This window comes from Amblyomma mixtum, chromosome 6 (assembly GCF_055824585.1).
Source record: "Amblyomma mixtum isolate Tamu chromosome 6, ASM5582458v1, whole genome shotgun sequence".
In the NCBI taxonomy this organism is placed as follows: domain Eukaryota; kingdom Metazoa; phylum Arthropoda; class Arachnida; order Ixodida; family Ixodidae; genus Amblyomma; species Amblyomma mixtum.
The window spans coordinates 150,608,244-150,627,989 of NC_143017.1; the positions used below are offsets into that span (position 1 = coordinate 150,608,244).

General features: G+C 44.2%; 1 protein-coding gene across 1 annotated transcript in view; it reads left to right on the top strand.

Moving 5' to 3' along the window:
- Positions 1-9,449: 9,449 nt before the first annotated feature.
- The window catches only part of LOC149340763 (uncharacterized), a 102,802-nt gene continuing 92,505 nt past the window's right edge, over positions 9,450-19,746 (top strand). Inside the window, exon 1 of the mRNA XM_089549614.1 lies at positions 9,450-9,673. The gene's annotated coding sequence lies outside the window, so the exon portion shown is untranslated. The remainder of the gene's footprint in view (positions 9,674-19,746) is intronic.

Sequence of the window (19,746 nt, forward strand, 5' to 3'; positions counted from 1 at the left end):
TAGATGACATCTGCGCGTCTGCTATCTCTTTGTGTGTGTGTGTGTGTGTGTGTGTGTGTGTGCGTGCGTGTGTGCGTGCGTGTGTGCGTGTGTGTGTGTGTGCGTGTGTGTGTGTGTGTGTGTGTGTGTGTGTGTGTGTGTGTGTGTGTGCGCGCGCGCGCGCGTGTGTGTGTGTGTGTGCGTGTGCGTGTGTGTATGCGTGTCGTTATTCGTGTGTGTGCGTGTGTGTGTGTCGTTATTCGTGTGTTACTTTATTTATCCTTTGCGCATGCGCTGAGATCGCGGGCATGCTGCTGGTCTGTTTGCTGAGGAGAGAAATAGAGAAGTTTTCTGGATAGTGCTGAGGTAAATAACGAGGAGTCTATTGTTTACACTGATGTATACCTGCCAAACTACGACTATTCAGAGGAATGCGAAAATAGGGAGGATTCGAACGCATCACGATCGTGAAATATGAGGAAGAATGTTGTTTAATCAAGCGAAGAAATCTGATATACAAAAACTTCCGATATGATAATCTGTATTTTGAAGAGAGTATAGAGCAAGAAAAGCAGCCGAGATTGAAAGGGAGAAGATTTATAAAATATGAGAAAAATAAAAATGAAGGAAAATTGGAAAAATTGGTGAGTCGGTGTAATAGGCGTATAAGGCTTGTCACAAAGGATAGTGCGCTGAAGACAATAAAACAAGGAAATTAGAAGCTTGGCGTCACTGCGCTTGATCTCGAACCGAATGCACAACACTAAGAAGGCTTTAAGTCTACGCTCGCAATTAGTTGAGCAGTATGCTGCATCCCAGCCCGTCACACTGCCCGGGAAGCACCACAGTGCGGCTTGGTGAAAAGGACGCACTTCAGAAGGCGTCCCGAACTTCTCTACGTCTGCGTTGCTCCTCATTTGATCCTCGTCTTCATCAGTTGCTTACACGAACTATCCTTTGCATATTCTCTCCGGTATACTTTTCATTTCATTTCATTTATTGATCCCTTAAAGGCCCGAAGGCCATCACTTCCATCATATCCCTCTCCTATTTGATTTCCTGCCGCGGATAATTCGGGTTTCCATCGAAAAGTGAGGCATTTGCGGTGCTCGCATACAATATTTATTTTCTTTTTTTCCGAGCAGCCGCTACTCCTCTAATACAATTTCATTTGACGTTGTCGGCTAATTATGTTTGAATAAGTGGGGCGCAAGGAAATGAAGATTCAACACAAAGTGCACATACTGAGGTAAACTACAACATGCAAACACAACAAGTGCACAAGCTGTCGCCATGCACACAGGGCTTGGCCAAAGGCCCACATCTCTGCGCAGTGGGTTTCCGACATTGGATTTTGCGTCTCTTTGATCCAACCAGTGTGCGAACTTGTACGTAGTATTCGATTAAGATGCTTCGCCGCCGTCTGCGCACATCGCGAGGCCTGAGGGGGCAATGAAATTGCATTGACTCGTTTCGGGGTCATGTGCAGAATTACGGCTGCATTACTACGAGGTAGTAATAAAACTTATTTGTTACTGCGTACGGAGGACCTTGAACACAAGTGCGATGGTAGCTAGCTCCAAAAGAGGTGGTAAAGCATTCCCTCCATCCGCACTGCCAAGCCTGTAAGAGCCAAATTCGACCGTTGTTCAATGATGTTGGCTTCTGGTGCTGGGGAAATTTTAGTGTTTGCCTGTGCAGAACGTAACGCTCATGGACGGCTACAGTTTAGTGCGAAAGCTGATGTAGCTTTGGTTTAGCTACAGCGCTTTGCATTCTAGTGTGGAATCTTCAGCGTCAGCAGTAAGACTTAATATAAATGTCTTAATTTAATTTATCGCGGAGGAGAAATTCTAGAGGCCCGTGTACTGTGCGTTGTCAGTGCACGTTAAAAAACCCCAGGTGGTCGAAATTTCCGGAGCCCTCCACTACGGCGTCTCTCATAGCCTTAGTCGCTTTGGGACGTTAAACCCCATAAACCAACCAACCTTAATTTAATTTAACTTAATGAATTTTAATTTAACTTGATTCATTTCAATGGCCACCATGAAGGGCGAGAGAGTGGGATTAATCAAAATGGCTAAACCAAAGCTGTAACAGATTTCGCTGATTAAGGCGCTAAGCCATTAAGCTTAGCTCGACGAATCTTTTTTATCATTTCACACACACAGAGATAATTCACTCAATAGCATTTCTTTGCTAAATGATGAGAAATAGATCTGGTTCTATAACTTACTTCTGAGACGCCGGCGGCATGTCTATCGATTGCTACTTTGAATTGCCAAACTGACCTCAGTGCTTTGGCATAAAGTACACCAATGCACTTAATTAGGTGTTATGGTCTAATTACAACAGACAATATTGCTCTTTCCTCATGAGTGTGTTCATTAGTGACATGAGCGGAATTTGAGATGAGTGGAATTTTCTATTCATTGTTTAAATGTCCTATTATGCAGATTACTCCGTCGCGCACATCACCTTCATCAGCATTGAATTTATTTCGTGAAAGGAAAAACCTAACTGATGTTGAACTGATGATTATGAGTGGCTAATGATGAAGAATTAACACGTTACAACACACCAATGATTGTTCACGGGTTCTGGAACGGCACCACATGGTCGGCTTGGTTAATGACTGCCGGTTTGTTTCCGAATTGTAAAAGTTATCATCGAACGCGATGTGAGAAAAATATTGTGTTAAAAAGATTTAGCAAATATTCCATTTTTTAAATATCCCTACAGTTAAAAGCTTCACGTTTTAAGTAAAAAAAAAAGCTAGTTTATCGGCTGTGGATGACCTTTTCCTAAGCGACGACAGTGGGCACTTGTTGTGGGTGATTGCAGCGGAAACGTAAGAACATTTTTCCTCACATCTTGGATTACTACTAAAAGGTTACTGCAGATGCAGCAGCTCTGGGTGCACCCAAGAAGAGCGTTTCTCGTATACCATCTCCTAACATAAGAGGCTTCAGGACATCGCCTTTTTCATCGTTACCCAGTTTAACGCCGCCTGACATTTCCCAGCATCGCGCGATGCTGGTTCTTACATCGGCTGAAGAGGAGGCTGATCGTCTTTGCCCGCGACTCCGACGCCTTGTAAGCGGTTTAGTACTGCCACGTTAAGACTTGCTTACTGGCTTGTCTGAAATGCATCTCTATGAGAGTAAAAAAAAAAGTTCGATGTTATTAAGCTAGGATGCGGCTCTAGTTGCTAAAGATTCGTGATGAAGCAACATTAAAGCCATGCCGCTAGCAGAATACAGATACAGGACAGAGAGAGAGAGAATAAACTTTACTTATAGAGTCTTTGAAGAAGAAGGCTCTCTTCTGGCGCAGGTGGGCTACTGTCGCTTGGTGGCCTTGATCTCTCGGATCTCGGCGACCTGGTCAGCTCTCTCTGTGAGCAACTTTTGCTGCCACAGGTCCGAGCTGCGCAGCGCGGTCTCCCACTGCTCCTCTGTGGTTATTCCGCTTAAACGGTTTTTACTGCAGGCCCTTATGATGTGGTTAAGGTTAACATACTCTCCGCAGCTTTTGCATTCTGCAGAGTATTATCTGGATGAATTTTGTCTAGTATTGCGGGGCATGGGAATGTGTGCGTTTGGAGCTCCCTGAGAGTGGCTGCTTGCTCTTGCGTGAGCGTGGGGTTGGGAGGGGAATATTCCAATCTTCTCCTTTGATAGAAAGTCGTGATTCCACTAAAAGTGAGTAGATGGTCCCTCGCTGAGCTGAGCTGGCCCCGTGGTTTGGGAACGCGTCTGGTCCTGCCCGGTTAGTTAGTTCTCGGGCTATGTTGTTGACCTTTTCGTTTCCTGGGAGGCCTGAGTGTGCGGGGGTCCATATTATTTTGATTCGAGTTTCTGGGCGGTATTAACTAATTAGTTTTGCGGCCGGGAGGTGTACTCTGGCTTTTATGAAGTTATTTATCGCAGTTTTTGAATCGCTTATTATGGCCTTTTCCTGCGAAATTTATATGTACAGCATCAACTGAAATTCTTTTTTTATTCCGAACGCTATATACCTACCAGTGGAAACAACCACACATGCCCACATTAGCATCAATAAAAGTGCACTATAAGACTACAAAACGATGTTAACTGTTGAAAAGGTATGACACTGCCCATCGGGACAATGAACTCGACACCATTCTGGCGCACGGGTCCCTTTTCTTGGTAGCAATATAATAAGGTTGTCGGCGATCCTAGTCGCACGACGCCGGTGCCGAACCTTAATCTCGTATTTTCAAAAGGTGAAGAAGAGCCGCGGTTTCGACACTAATTCGTGAACTGTGTAAAAGCTGCTTCTTTTAAAAATGGGCTGTTGCTTCCTTGGGCTCGTATTGACAAAGAAGCAGCACTCACTCATTTCGCCTCTCATTATCGAGGTTGCGTCATGTTCCGTTTTTCTAATACGCAGAGATTGTTTCAGCACCGGCATCGTAAGACCAGACTGGTAGCAGAAGCTCATGACGTTAAGACAGGTGACACACGTGCCATGCAGGCGTCAATTTAGTCACTCAGGCGACAAGTCACTTATCTTGACGACAGGTTTATTGGGTTTTGGTTATGTTTTGCTGCGCAGTTTTTATTTTTCCCGGGGGTGTGTGCTTGCTTGCAAGCCTCGATCGGCGGATGTACAAGCAATGTTTATATACCCACTGATAGACCCACCACAACCCATAACCGGTAGGAGGAAGTTCTATCATCTCTTTCTCTTGATAAATCAGAGTAGTCTGCGAGTTGCTGACCCGAATTTGAGAAGATAGCGTCAGCCTGAAGGATGGAGACATAAAAGGGCGACTCTACGCCTCCGCTCTCGGTGCAGTCCTGCTATTCGCGGTTCTTTTGTTACTATCTTCCCCTTAATTTTTCAAACAATTATATAACAGCAAAGAACAAGCTCACGCCACTTCTTCGAATGCCATTCGTACGGAAACAGCAATCAGGGAGCCAAAATTGTAATTTTCGTCTTTTCCTCATTCAACTGTTCTCGAAGCTGTGCATCTCCGTTTCCAGAGAACTATTTATATTGATTTGTTTTGATAGCTTTCGTAACATATGACACAGACCGTCCATGACACTCAAGTTTTCAGGCTAAGGGGCCAGCTTGTAATTAAAATGCAGCAAAGCAGAGTTAACATTCCTCCTCGCACCGTTGAAGATAATCTACACACTGTTGGCAAGGGTGTAGGGCGCAAGCGCCAACTCTCAACCGGCGTGCACATGAGATTTATTTTTGAGAGGAAGAAGAAGGAAGGAACGTGCTTGCGAATAGAAATATTGGCTTCTATTAAGAAACTTGGTAAAAACAAAAACTTATTAGAATCGCCGAGCGCTTCCCTCCGCTCGCCACAATTGCTTCGAGCGTTGGAGATGAATGAAACCAATGAAAAGGAAGATAGCTTTTCTTTTTTTCGTGGGATAGTAGGAAAAGGAGATAGCAGAGTTGCAGGAAATGGTGAAGTCGGCTATTCTCAGAAAGGGTGATCGATCGAGGAGGGGGGAGCTTCGTGCTGAAGAAAAAGGAGTCAGCGGAGTGTGTGCAAGAACACGAAACACCCAGAATCTTGATAGAAATGTATGAAGGGAGGGTCTTCAGTCGCGGCATCTAGGTTTGCCTGGGCGATGATTGAAAACCTCGAAATAAATGGAGTAAACGCACAATATGAGCACAATGGTAGCCTATGCGAAGGTTCAGAAGACATAAGGAACGTAACTAGCGGTAACGCAAGGACACAAAGAGTTAATCGTGTTGCTACGGACACTCCGGTTCGGGGAAGACAATGACGCGTAGCAAGAGATGAAAGTACATTAAAAAGACGAGGAAGGAATGCTTGACAAGAAAATAAGATTAAGACAGATTAGGGCCCGGTGCTAAATTAGACTGCATTTCATTCTCTATCGTAGTAACATTTAAAAGCGTTGTTCACGAAAGCTCAACGGGAAACATGTGTGAAAAACCTACGAGGAGGGGGCGTCTTACGCAACTAGAGTCATTGCTCAAAAGAGCTGATGCGTTCGAGAGTTAACCCTGCAACACCCCAAGTTGCGAAAACAAGCGATAAAGCTCACGTACTTATGTATTTCATCACTACTGGCCTTTATATTGCGTAAATAAAAAAAATAAACAACTGGTAGATTAATGATGAAAAACATAGTAGCTGCATAATTAAAATTAGTGAAACATGATAATTTTTGCGTTTCCAAGGACGATAAGACTGGGCGAAAATACTCAGACGCATACAGTAAGTAAATATTACGTTTCAGGACTGTTTCTTCAACTGCCTATTCGGCAGTAAGCCGTAAAAAATTTATTCTGTTTTGCTGTTAGGGTTAGGTTTGGCGGTCAGTTATCTTTCTGCAGCTTTCCTGCATTCCTAGTCACTGGCGATTTAACCACGCTCTGATAAATATGTTTGACAAGACCGTTTCGCCAATAACGCTTGGGATGATGTATATCTGCGAGCAAAAATGAAAAATACTCACGAATTTATAATCTGTAGCATATTGATACACCGGGCATTACAGGGTTAAGCAGCGTTGTGCTGTTGGCGAATATATAGCGGGAATGAAACTATCTCCTAATTATCAAACTAATATTTAACGTGCAACCGAAAACCTGGGTGGAAATTTTGACGCAGCTTTGAATTTGAGCTCCTTTCACAATAAGCACCAAATACTGAGGGGTTGTCATCACTGGGTTGTGGTAGATTTGTGTGTGTATAGCCATGGCCGGTTTTAGGCATGGAGACGCTTCGGCTACTTCCAAACAAGATACTCGTTTGACAAGGTACTTCAGTCACGTGGCTTCTCTCAAGTATTTGGAAGCAATTTGATGCCTAATACCGAGTATAAATCTGGCAGGATGTATTTTTCGGGCTTTACACATTATATATGAAAGACTGACAGTCGTAGTTGTAACTAATATTGAAAACATTAATAAATAATAAAGTATTAGTGAATATGCATTAGACAAATAATGATGCGCTGACTTGGACGAGAGGGTTTATTGAACACTGCTCTTGAGTCATCTTAACAGAACTCGCGTGATTTGTTAGATACGTTTGGTACGAATTACGGACCGCTACATCTCCCTTTTGGTCAGATGTTTTGGGTAATCTCCCAAGGTGGAGTAGATTTAAGAAGTAATTACTCAAATATATCCACCCAAGCGCTCCCAAACGGCCACGAAGGAAAATTATTCAGCTTCCGCAGAAACCTCGTAGTTGAAGAAAAAGTCGTCCTGGTCCGGGGTTCGAACCCGGGACCAACACTTCACCGGAGCAGTCACTCTGCAGACTTAGCTAGTCGGGACGGCTCGCCTCTTTCCAATTTTAGAAGCAACTGTCGTTAAGTACGAGCGCGGGCACAAGCGAGCTTTCTCTCGGTACTTGACTACTATGAGCCATTAAGGATATATATATATATATAGAAGCATTTCATGACAATGACATGTTTCAAATATCTCAACCAGGCCATGATTCAAGTACAGCTGCCGGATATGACGAACATTCATTTTAGTTATGACAGAAGCCAACAGCCACAGAGACCAAGGGAAACAAGGGATTTTTTTAATTTTATTTATTTATTTTGTGGTATTGATCCATTTAGAATATTACTGAATATGTTATCGCTTAAAGCTAATTGATTAGAAAAGCAGAAGAAAAAACAACCACATGCCGCCGGTGGGATCCGAACCCACGTCCTCCGAATTACGCGTCCGGTGCTCTACCTGTTTGTTAGCCGAACATTGTACTAAAAAATTAATGATCTTGCCTAACAAAGGTCGAAAATTCTCTGTATTAAATTAAGGGGGAGGAATTTATATTAACTGGTGCATATACAAATTCAGTTTTTTTTTTCGAAATGAGCCATATGCCCCTAAACAGGAACTGGGAAAAATGCGAAAGTTTCTTATCCATGTAAACTATAGCGTATCCAAGTTATTACGAGAAGCATTTTACACGTTAGAACAACTCTACACCATCGTGTAATGAAAAAGTTTGCTAATGGTGTAGTTTATATCGGCTGTTAACTTTGGATGTGGCTATTTTTCATGTGGAGCTCTGGATCTGAGAGAGATTTGTCCATGGACAATTTTTAGAGTAGTAATCTCACTTCGGATTATGAAAATAGCACTTAAAAAGGGAAACGCTAGGAATTCATCAGAAAAGCCAGTAGAATATTCACTGTTTGCAATCGGAGGCACTGCTACGCTTCACCAACGCAAGCAAGTAAAGGGGATTAGCAGGCTTCTGTCACAGCCACTGACGTGGAAGCGTTCTTCTCTTGCGTCAAAACTTGGGCAGCGTAAGATTAGACTAGCTAGAAAGTATGGAATCAGGAATATGTTCTACTTCCCTGTAGAATTCTACAATGATGTTTAGTATCGAAAAGGTAGGCGCAAACAGGACACACAACGACAGGACAACCGCTTGTTCTGCTGTTTCCTGTCTGCGTCTGTCATTTTGCTAGTAATAATGAATTTAGGAACCCAGTACCAACTAGCTCTAATAAAGGCTTTAACGGTCTCCGTAGCAGATCCGCATTTTTGTTTTTCTGGGCGACTAGCATTTACGGTCGTTAGAGACGTTGCCTCTAGATAGACAAAAAAAAAGGGCTTATGCTAGTGTAACGTGAAGCTACGCAGCTACATGGGATGCTTTTTGTCGATTAGGTTAAGCAAGTCATGTTCGTATTTCGCAACTGCTTTCTCTCCTGCCCCACATGACGCGACCACCACGGTAACGCAAAACAATATAAGTGCAGGATGATTTTACTGTTAGGGAGATTCGGGTCAGCTTCTTGTTAAGTGTGGGTGGAATTATCTCTGATTTGTACCACCAGAATCAGACGCACAATGCATTATCTTTTCTTTTTCTGAGTTCCGAGCGCTTTCTTTTTTCAATGACTCCGGACATGTTGCAACATCCGCTCTGGCAGCAGACATCCTGTGCGATTTTTTCTTCCCTTCAATCTCCATTCTGGAGGGACGCGTCCGGATGCCTTCATACTCGCAAAACCTTTCGCCCCGACAGCTGCGTCCACCGTGGCCAGCGCTGATGCTCACCTCCCAAAGCCAAACACAGGGGCACTACAAGAAGGGAGAAAAAAGAAATAGTGTGTAGAGAATAAAAGAAGGACAAAAGAGAGCGAAAGCACCAGTGAGCTGAACAAGGGTCGCCTTCGCGAGCGGCCACTAGGCACCGCTCTGGGAGCCGCTTTCCTCGATCGATGGTTGCTCGGGGCGCTGGCGCGCACGCTCTGCGGGCTTGCCTTGCGCGTCATCCCGTCGCTGCAGCAGCAATAGTACCCTTTCCCTAGCTTTTTCCTCCTTTCTCGTCTCTCCTTCCCTACTAACTCCCACTTCCCCTTCCCGTCCCGTTTAGGGAAAGGAGGCGACGAGCATTCCCCTGACGTTGACAACGGCAGCAGCGGGAAGTGTTCCTTCCCTTCCAATCTTCTCTCCCTCACCTTCCCTCGCCCTCGTTTTTCGCGCGTGCTCTTCGGCAGCCGCCGTCGTCGCTCCGTACAAGCAGCAGCGCACATCCAGCGCGGACCTCCGGTCGTCTTTCCCGCCCACGCCCAAACGTTCACCAGGACAGCGACATCGTCGTAGTGGTCGTCAGGCGTGCGCTCCTACGATCCACAGACACCGTTGCTCTTCGCTGCTACGTGTCGTGGTAAAATCAGAGGTGAGACTTCTCCTGACCTCTATGCTTCGAAGCAGGTCTCCCACGGTTCGTGTTTGGTAGCACGACGCCAGCAAGTCTTGCTGTACAGTAGCGAGTACTCAGTCGGCAGATGCGTCGTCGTAGTCGTCGTACATAACAGTGATGGAAGACGACTCCAGTTCGCGTGGCCTCTGTCTGTATTAAACAGCGAGTTGGTGTATTGTGTCTATCGAATGAATGAAGCCGAGTTCGGGCTACGGAGGAGGAAACATTCTCTGTGCATTGCGTACGCGTTTTGATAAAGTTCGCAGCGTGCTTTTTCTTTTGTTTGAATATGGTTCGTACAATACGGAGGCTTGTCCCCCGAGTTAGGGGAGTTTCATTTTGGAGTTTTGGCCCCAGCTTTACCACGTTCCGCTTATATGAGCGGCTTCCAAGCTTCTCGGTCAAGAAGTTAATTGGCTTTGGTTTTCTGACGCGCAGTTTCTCCTATCGGCGTGCACCAGCCGGTCAGAGAATGGAGCGCTGCCAGTCCGAGCGCTTGCGCAGCAAATTGGAGTAGCGGTTGCATGCCATGTGGCGGTTCGATAAAGCCGTGCGAGGCCTTGGGATTAAGCCGTACGCGCGTCGTATCGAGAGCTCTGTTCGTATACGAGTTGTACAAGCTCTGTGCATGCGTATGCAGCTGTCTTTTTTTACTTTTTAACAGCATAGTAACTTCTCTGCTTCGGTGTTGGGTTGGAGTACTTTCTTTACATTAATTTGTTGCATCACACATAGAGTTGCACGATGTACCTCAGCAGTTACACAATGATGTAGAGTATAGCCAAATATGAAATGGAACAATCACTTAGAATTCAAACAAGTACTCGTCTCCAGACATTCCTCTAAACCTTATTTGTACACAATTGCTGAGTAGTCTACGCACTCAAGAACTAACTTCGTTGCACAGCTAAAAACAGACAAAAAGTTAGCGAAATGTTCATTTTTCAAAGTAGAAAGGTGTTTAACTTCATACTGGTCTAGGATGTACAGAAATAAATAAGAACAAAACTTTCAGCCTCCGGATTGAACATTCAACTTATGCACTAGAAATGTGATGATTTTTTTTTTCAACATACGTAATGCAGTTTCTACAGGGTTGACCAAAATTTGCCAGGCCACATGGTCTGCTTTTCATTGGTATATCCTGGCGCTTAAGATGTCGACAAAGCTATCAAGGTTCTCCGCGAGTAGAAAGATCCTTCTTCGACCCTCCACAGATATTTTGAGCTTCGAGGGTATCGTAACTGCCCGACTATACTGCTTAAAAGCAAACCCTTGGCCTTGGAACTTTTTACCGACCATGTACTTCAGCGTCTGCATATATGTACTACATGCGCTGTGAATGTGTGTCTTTCTTCGCGAGGCCTATTAGGAGTCGTATGTGACGAGAGAGAGCCGAACACTAGTTTGTAACGTTCACCAAAATGTGACATTTTTACAACGCAGCTTTTCTCATCCGTCATTCCAGACTAGTGCAGTTTGCAATAATTTGTGTTGACTTCAAAAGGCGACTGGTTACACAGCCATCTAATGTGATGCACTACCACAGCAGGCGACAGCAGGCGACAATACCTGTAGCAAAGTGGATTTCAATGACGAATAGAGTCTTCCTGGATATATTCGGGAAACCAGGTTTTGCATGTCGTAAAAAATTTGCATCGCATATTTGTGCCGAAGAGCTTTAAAGGGAATTGGCAGTGAGTTTTAGTTGGTTGCACGTCGACTCTACCCCGAATCGCAGGAGGCTCCTATTGCCTAGGTGGCACAGCTGGACCATCGCTTGAATTTCTTTGTAATTGTAATTTCTTTAAAGGTTCTTCTTCCAGCTTTCGTCGAACGTCTTTCAGACAGCACATGCGTAGAGGCGTGACTTTTTCCGTCACAACAAAAGGCACACAGACAGGCATTATCGTAATGTTAAGTTCTTGCTGAGAACATCGCATCGTGTGTATCCATCAGTATGTTATATAGCGTGCAGTAATTTTCTTCTGTAACTCATGGTTTTATTAGTATTAGAAAATAATTCCTGATTTGTAGCAATTTCAAGCGTTTACGATCTTACTCCCTACTTTTAACTTCCGCAATTATCGTTTTGTTATTAATTTAATGGAGGGGACAGCAGAAAGGAAGACCAACACGGGCGCTAAATCAGATGAATGCGATGTGAAAACACCAACCAGCCCAACAGTTGACTCTCTTGAAACGCAACAAAACCACGCATAGAAAAAGCACTACATTTTCCTTACCATGGTATTTATTTGCAGTGAGATGGTGTGTGCGCACAAATACAGAACACATATCTACAAACTGCATACTAAAAGAGCTCAAGGCTGAGCAGGGGATCAAGCTCTCTGGGCTGCTGTGAACTCGAGTGCTGATAACAGAGAGAAAATCACTACTGTTCGAGGGCTATTTATTGGAGAATGCGAGGTCTATAGCCCTTTTGTCTTGAGTTCTCTATTAGTTTATTGCCTCTTGGTGTTATATAGCATTAATCTGTAGTTTGCAGTTTTTCACTCACTGAAACGAGTCGATAAGCCCTGCCTTTTTTCGACTGCTGGGCTAGCAAAAACTGAATGGGCATTTCAGAAACACTTGTGCGAGGCAGGATAACGATATTGCAGACACATAGCAATGCGGCATCTCGACATGGTAGGTTACTATAATATCAGCGTATCGCTTTCGAAATTTTAGTAATAGCTGCGTTTTGCTGCAGTTGTAGTTGCTAGATTATTTTTATCACATTTTGTGACCACATAGAATTTAAATAGCGGTTTTCAACTGAACCCTATGTTCAAAATAAGTTTTCTCTTCATAGAATGAGCGTAGTGCGTCACTGACTGGATATGCTGATGGTTTGACGCACTCGATTGCAGAAACATCCACACAAGTACCACTGAGGGCAAAGGCTTTGCTGAGGGCCGTCTGACTGGCCTGCACGGCAGGCCGTCCAGTGTCGGAGGTGTTTTAACGCTCAATAACAGTGGCGACGTATGGTTCACTAGACACTGTCTAAAGGACGCCTATCTTCTGGTTTCTTTTGTGTGGAATTTTATTCCCGCTTCTATTGACTGCAGTTGGATTGAGTATCACCTATGTGATTAAAATATTAGGCGAATGATTAATTTGTGTCAAGTGTCTGTTGATCTTGATTATTTATTTCAGCTGTAGAAAGGAGGTGCTGGATGATTTTTTTTCTTCATTTACACGAACAAGAAAGGAGAGGTTTGTGCCACACAGCGTCTCCGGCTACTGATTTTCACCAATTCATAGAAACCACTTGGTCTGATGGTGTGCAGTTCAACATAACACAAACAGTACACAACATACAAAACAAAGTACAAGCGTCAAGGGAAGTAATATTAATGAGCGAACATAAACGCTTTGAATCTCAACAGAACAGTATATAATTCAATATACACAAGAGATATGACTAAACAAAAACATAATAACAAAAAATAAGTTATCTGCAGCCTATGCAGGAAAAGTAATCGACAACTTAATGGAGTGTCAGCCCGCCTGTCTTTGGACCACTTTTCTTTCATGAGTGTTGCGGCAAACTGACGTCTCTAAATTGAGCTTGTGTCCTGTCCGTATTTTCAAACTGCAAAGCTTTGTTTTTCAGTCATTAAGAGTGCATCCGTACCAAAAACCTTTTCTCTCAAGTTCGGCGGTGTCAAGCTCTGCGTTTTACTTGTCTGCAGCAAAATCAATCTCAACTGCCTGTCATATTAAGGTGCCTGCAGCGACCAGCCAGCAATAATAAAAAGATGAAGAACCTTGACATGGTTCGTTCTACGAGTGAACTGCCGTGTAACTTTGTAATAGCCAAATTGTTTTCGCGGTATTTCTTCGATTTGACGTATTTCTAGGAGCTCCTGAAATGTAGAGTATGCACTTTTGGGGATTTTCCCTGCGTAAAAGGAGAAAGGTGAACGAATTAAAGGCGTCCACTTCACGCAATCCGTTATCTAATAAAGCGACGTGAACTAGAACTTGAGCGCTGAAAGGAATTTTTATGCAGTAGTACTAACATCCGAGTAGTAGCATTCCGAAAACCGGGCACTAGCGACTTACAGTTACAGCTTTAGTGAAGAGAGTAATCACTGCTTCGCACGCACCAGAGCGCAGCCGCATGGATACGATGGAAAGCTACTTGGATTGCTCAAAATCCTCGCATTTGAGGAATAAGTTTCCTTAAGAAGGACAAATCTTTTTTTTTGTTAATCTTTAAGATTTTGAGAAAATAGTACCTCTTTCCGGTGTAACCGTATGACAGCGCTCAGGCCTGTGATAATGGGTATTTAATTTCTCAGCTGAAATGTACTCCCCCTTGGGGAATTTTTCTGCCAATGTTAGCCACAGCTTCAGTAACATTGTAAAAACAGGTGGTAGAGACCTATCTCACATTTCAGCTATGCATGCACGGTTAGTTCTGTCCTGAACTAAAACAGAATAGCGCGACGGACAGTGCATTCTCTTAAGAGTTCACAAGCACTGTTGCTGGTTTGCAGTCGACAAACGCAGCGCTACATTCCCGTGAGGAATGTTGATCTCGGCAAGCGTTTACAATTGCGCCATTGGAAATCCCTGAAGTCAGCAAGCGCTTTTTGACCCAGGACCGTCAAATCATATCTTGACCAGTGCCTCGCAGAACGGCGTAGTTTTCACTCTCAAACTGTGACAACGGCCTTCATCTGCATCGCACACAGACATTGTTTTGTTATTTTAAAGCGCAACTGAATGCTTACCGCAGGTGTGTTTTGCTCGTCTCAATACTTGCGCCGAAGTCAGAAAATGCGTTTTATGTATTACCTAGCTGCTTAACTAAAATTTAATTTCCGGTAAATATTGAACAGCTGCGGTTGACTGCAGTGCAGTGCAATACCTTCAAACAGCTTGACCTGCCTTTTCCAGCCTTGCGCCAATTGTCTAGACTGCAAAAAGGGCTCTAACAGCTTGTCAGCTGGGTAAACGTGCAGCCCAATTTTCCCTGCATGCATAGAAATCAAGCTTTGTTGACTGCCACCATTTCTTTATGGAATCGCAGTTGTTTCTTTTCCTTACAAAGAAAAGATTGAACTATTGTTTTTTTCGTCCTTATCCTACTAAGTATTAGGCAAAACTGCATCCATCAAAACTAGCGAGGGATTAAAGACAAGGTCGACTAGAATGTCTAAAAGCGTTACCGTAGTTAAGAACATACCTAAACAAAGCTTGTAAAATTGAAAATATCTGCGACAGGACTGCGTGTTTTCAATAACCCCCATCTGGCGGCGTTCGTAGAGGGGCCGATGGAACACACGCTGGTGCGGTCGCAGTTCCTATCTTATCGCACAAGAGGTCGCAATCATGTTGGCATTTAATTTACTGCTGTTCGCTTGACTACATTGGAAGCAAAGGGGACTTCTCAGTAAGTGCGCCACCAGAATTTTTTTTAAGCTTTTTGAGTGAAAATAAAAACAGATTTCTCCTGTCATTTATTCCCGCTCTTAAAACTTCGCTAAAAGTTTCAGTTCAGCTTCGTCAAATTCGGACTAAAAAACAGTGTATTCTGTGTCGCAAGAGCAACATATTGATAAAGGCGGTGAGGGGAGCAAAATGATTATGTTTTGAAAATATGATTAAAGTTTATAAGTCATTCTTTGTAACAAACTGAGAAGCCAGCTATTAACTTTATTATTAGACATTTATCTTTTCCATCGTGGTCTTGAAATTTACTTTTAGATTCTTTCTCAAGCTCATAGTAACTACAGCGGTAAATAACCTGTTCAAGAATTCCTGGAATGAGGCGCCGTTAAACACGGTATAGAAGTCACCCGCAAAGGCTTTTCGGTACGAGCTTTGTATTGAACGAAAAAGTTGTTCAAGAAGACAGCGAAAAAAACAAAATTTGAAACTCCAATTTCATTACGTAAGCTGAAGTAGACACAGAAGCGCTTGGGAAACAGGTATTGATTTTCATACAAGCCATAGCTTCACCTTTTTGCAATCTCGGCAGAAACGTGAGAAGTAATTCCTCCTTTTCATGGGCATCAACAATGCTGCGCGAGGTACGAAGAAAGGGGCCACATGCCTAAAAATGACCTCGTGCCGTACAAAGAGACATACTGTGGCGCTGAGAAAGGAAAAATAAACTTTGTTTCATAAATATATTTTTCGTTATTGCTGTTGTTTTCTGCTGATGCGACGCATGTAATGCTGTAGAAGCGAGTACAGTTTATAATTTTTGGCTGACTCAATGTGAAATCTAAAAAATTACGCGGCAGCTGGGATATGCTTCAAGGGATGCTGTAGGCATTTACAAAACAGTGGCGACATGATTGGACATGGAATTTTAATAACGCGGTAAGTACATGCACTAGCGACAAAAGCAGCGTTCGTAGACGGTCATATGTAAAAGCGTAATCTTTAACTGGGCAAGAAGTAAAAAGAAGGGAATAGGCGAGTTTTGAAGGCTTCACTTGGCCCTCGTCTTACAAAGTGCTGCCAGTAAGTTGAACTATTTAGATTTCTTGCATCTAGAGAAAAAATCAAAATACTGTGACTTTGTCACCAAGGCCCTATTGCGAGTTTTCTTCAGTAGGCCGTTCTAAATGCGACCGCAGGCTATGTAAAACGTTTATTTGATGAGTTATCTGAAACAGAACCAAAAGAATGCATTATTGTGTTTCAGTTTCATGGTCAGAGACGTGCTGGTTACACGTCACTCATTAATTCTCACTCCACTCACTCTACTCACTCACTGACTCCTCTCACTCACTCACTGGCTCGCTCGCTCGCTCATAACTCTGCTCACTCGCCGACTCCTCTCACTCGCTCACTGGCTGGCTGACTGGGGCTCGCTTGCTCACTCACTCACTCACTCGCTCACTGGCTGGCTGGCTGGGGCTCGCTTGCTCACTCACTCACTCACTCACTCACTCACTCACTCACTCACTCACTCACTCACTCACTCACTCACTCACTCACTCACTCACTCACTCACTCACTCACTCATTCTCACTCACTCACTCGCCCACTCACTCCCAATTCACTCACTCACACACTCACTCACTCGCCCACTCACTCCCAATTCACTCACTCACTCCCTCACTCACTCACTCACTCACACACTCACTCACTCACTCACTCACTCGCCCACGCACTCCCAACTCACTCACTCACTCACTCACTCGCCCACTCACTCCCAACTCACTCACTCACTCACTCACTCACTCACTCGCCCACTCACTCCCAACTCACTCACTCACTCGCCCACTCACTCACTCACTCACTCACTCACTCACTCACTCACTCGCCCACTCACTCACTCACTCACTCACTCGCCCACTCACTCACTCACTCACTCGCCCACTCACTCCCAACTCACTCACTCACTCACTCACTCACTCACTCACTCACTCACTCGCCCACTCACTCACTCACTCACTCACTCGCCCACTCACTCACTCACTCACTCACTCACTCACTCACTCACTCGCCCACTCACTCACTCACTCACTCACTCGCCCACTCACTCACTCACTCACTCACTCGCCCACTCCTCACTCACTCACTCACTCACTCGCCCACTCACTCCCAACTCACTCACTCACTCACTCACTCACTCACTCGCCCACTCACTCCCAACTCACTCACTCACTCACTCACTCACTCACTCACTCACTCACTCACTCGCCCACTCACTCACTCACTCACTCACTCGCCCACTCACTCACTCACTCACTCGCCCACTCACTCACTCACTCACTCACTCACTCGCCCACTCACTCACTCACTCACTCACTCACTCGCCCACTCACTCACTCACTCACTCACTCGCCCACTCACTCACTCACTCACTCACTCACTCACTCGCCCACTCACTCACTCACTCACTCACTCGCCCACTCACTCACTCACTCACTCACTCACTCGCCCACTCACTCACTCACTCACTCACTCGCCCACTCACTCCCAACTCACTCACTCACTCACTCACTCACTCACTCACTCACTCACTCACTCACTCACTCACTCACTCACTCACACAGTGCTGGCGAACGCGCAGTCATAGAGGGACTCCGGGTGCCGACCTCACCTTACCAGACAAGCCATATTTGTTGTTTCTTTTCACATATGGTTAAAGCGTCCGCCAGCTCGGCTTCACGAATCTTCTTTTTCAAAGGCAACAGGGAAATTGTGGCTCATTACAATGGTAGTGTTGATTATTTTGTTTTTTCTCTTTTTCAACGTTTCATACTTGCCGCTGTTCTCTACTACAACTCAGTAGACTCACTGCGCCTTTCCTGTTCTTTGTGTGACGACCACAAAATACTATCTTTCCGCCAGCAACTGTTATAGAACTCCTTGAGCGCCACAGCTTTACCGTTTGAGTCCGGCGCTCTTTCCCAAAATTCAGGATGCCTATGCGTTGTGGGTGAACCTCTTTCACTGCAAAGCACATCAGCTCCAGTCACGAGCATAGCGTCTGCACATCATTCGAAAGATCAGAAGTTAGAGATCTAGAATACTCAAGAAGATAAAAGCCACTGAGAAGGTTTAAACTTATTAGCAGAGAATTAGGAAAAGAAAAAAGGATATTACTAGGCAGGTCTCATACTCCATCTGTTATGCTTTCGACGTATGATGACATCCACTTAAACTAACGTGGACTATGCCTCCACTCTGAATATCTTGCCGTGAAGCTCGCTTTTCAATACCCCCCCCCCCCCCTTTTTTTTCTAGCTTCGTCGCATAGATGGCTATTTGGGTTGAACAAAGCTCACGTAATCACCATCTTTTTACTGAATAAAGTATTCACCGAGCGCTGTGGTCGTCGTTACGAAGCTTAGCATCTAGCATTCTGACGGAATTCCGTGCTTTCTGTCTCTTTCTTCCCTAAACACGCTGTCCACAATGTAGCGCCGTTCAGAGAGATTTTTCTTGCCTAGCAGGTCTTCTTATAAATAATGGACGTGTCGGAAGATCCGACAACCATTGAAGGTATAAGCATGGACCATTTTTTTTTTGTAGGCGCGCCGACTACGCTCCTAATTTGCAAGCAACGAACTAGAATTCGCGCTTGGGATGTGTTAATAGACCTCCGGTGTAGATGAATTGCTCTCCGCGACAGAAAAGAAATCTCGTTTTCTTTATCCTTGGCAAGTATAATAGATACCGCGTACTGTGTTATAGAGAGAGAGAGAGAGACTCTTTAATGAAATGCAGAGAAAACTGTGTTATCTTTCGTTCATCTTTCGTTCATTCCGTGTTCGAGTTCTGTATCGAGAAAGAGTTAATAGAAAACAGATGCACGCATGCGAGAAAACTGGTTAATTGTCCAGCGCAGATTTATGCTTTAAGAAATACAGTCTTTGTCAAAAGTTTAGAGCCCAGGGGTTTCACTTCCAAGCTTTATACTGGGACTCCAGGAGCATTCATGGAAGTCCTACCTATTGCAGGGGGCATTACCAGAAATCTTCTCATGTCCAGGAAATTTAGAGCGCTAGAGATCCATTAAGAACGACACAGTGTGGCTCAAAAGAAAACCCCCTGGGCTCCAAACTTTTGACAAAGGCTGTACATAGAGGAAAATATTAAGTATAGCTAAAATGGTGGCTTAACATAACGGTTTTACGTTTGTTTCGCACTTACACAAAGAGCCGCATAATATATTGAATGACCGCAGAATCTCTCTATTTTTTAAATTTTTTGAACTAGTTTTTGGAGTGATTCAACACGGAAAAGAAAAGCCATGAAAGAGTTTAGCTTAGAAACTAGTATCATCGAAATGTCACCTTGTTTATCTAAAGTTAGAAGCACATTAAACGCAAGACGAGCATGTTTTTCTTGAGTTTCTTTTGCCCGAGAGCATCATTCAGATAAACGTTAATTAAATGCTAATTTGGCTTCTTTATACTATGACAGAATGGGCGTTGCTTAAACATTCGCCTTAAAGAGCACAACAATGGCAGTGCCTTAGGGGTGAGGGAACACCTCCAAGAATGCAATAATTGCCGACCTATCTTCGTGGCAACAGAGGTCCTATTCCGTCACCCTGAACA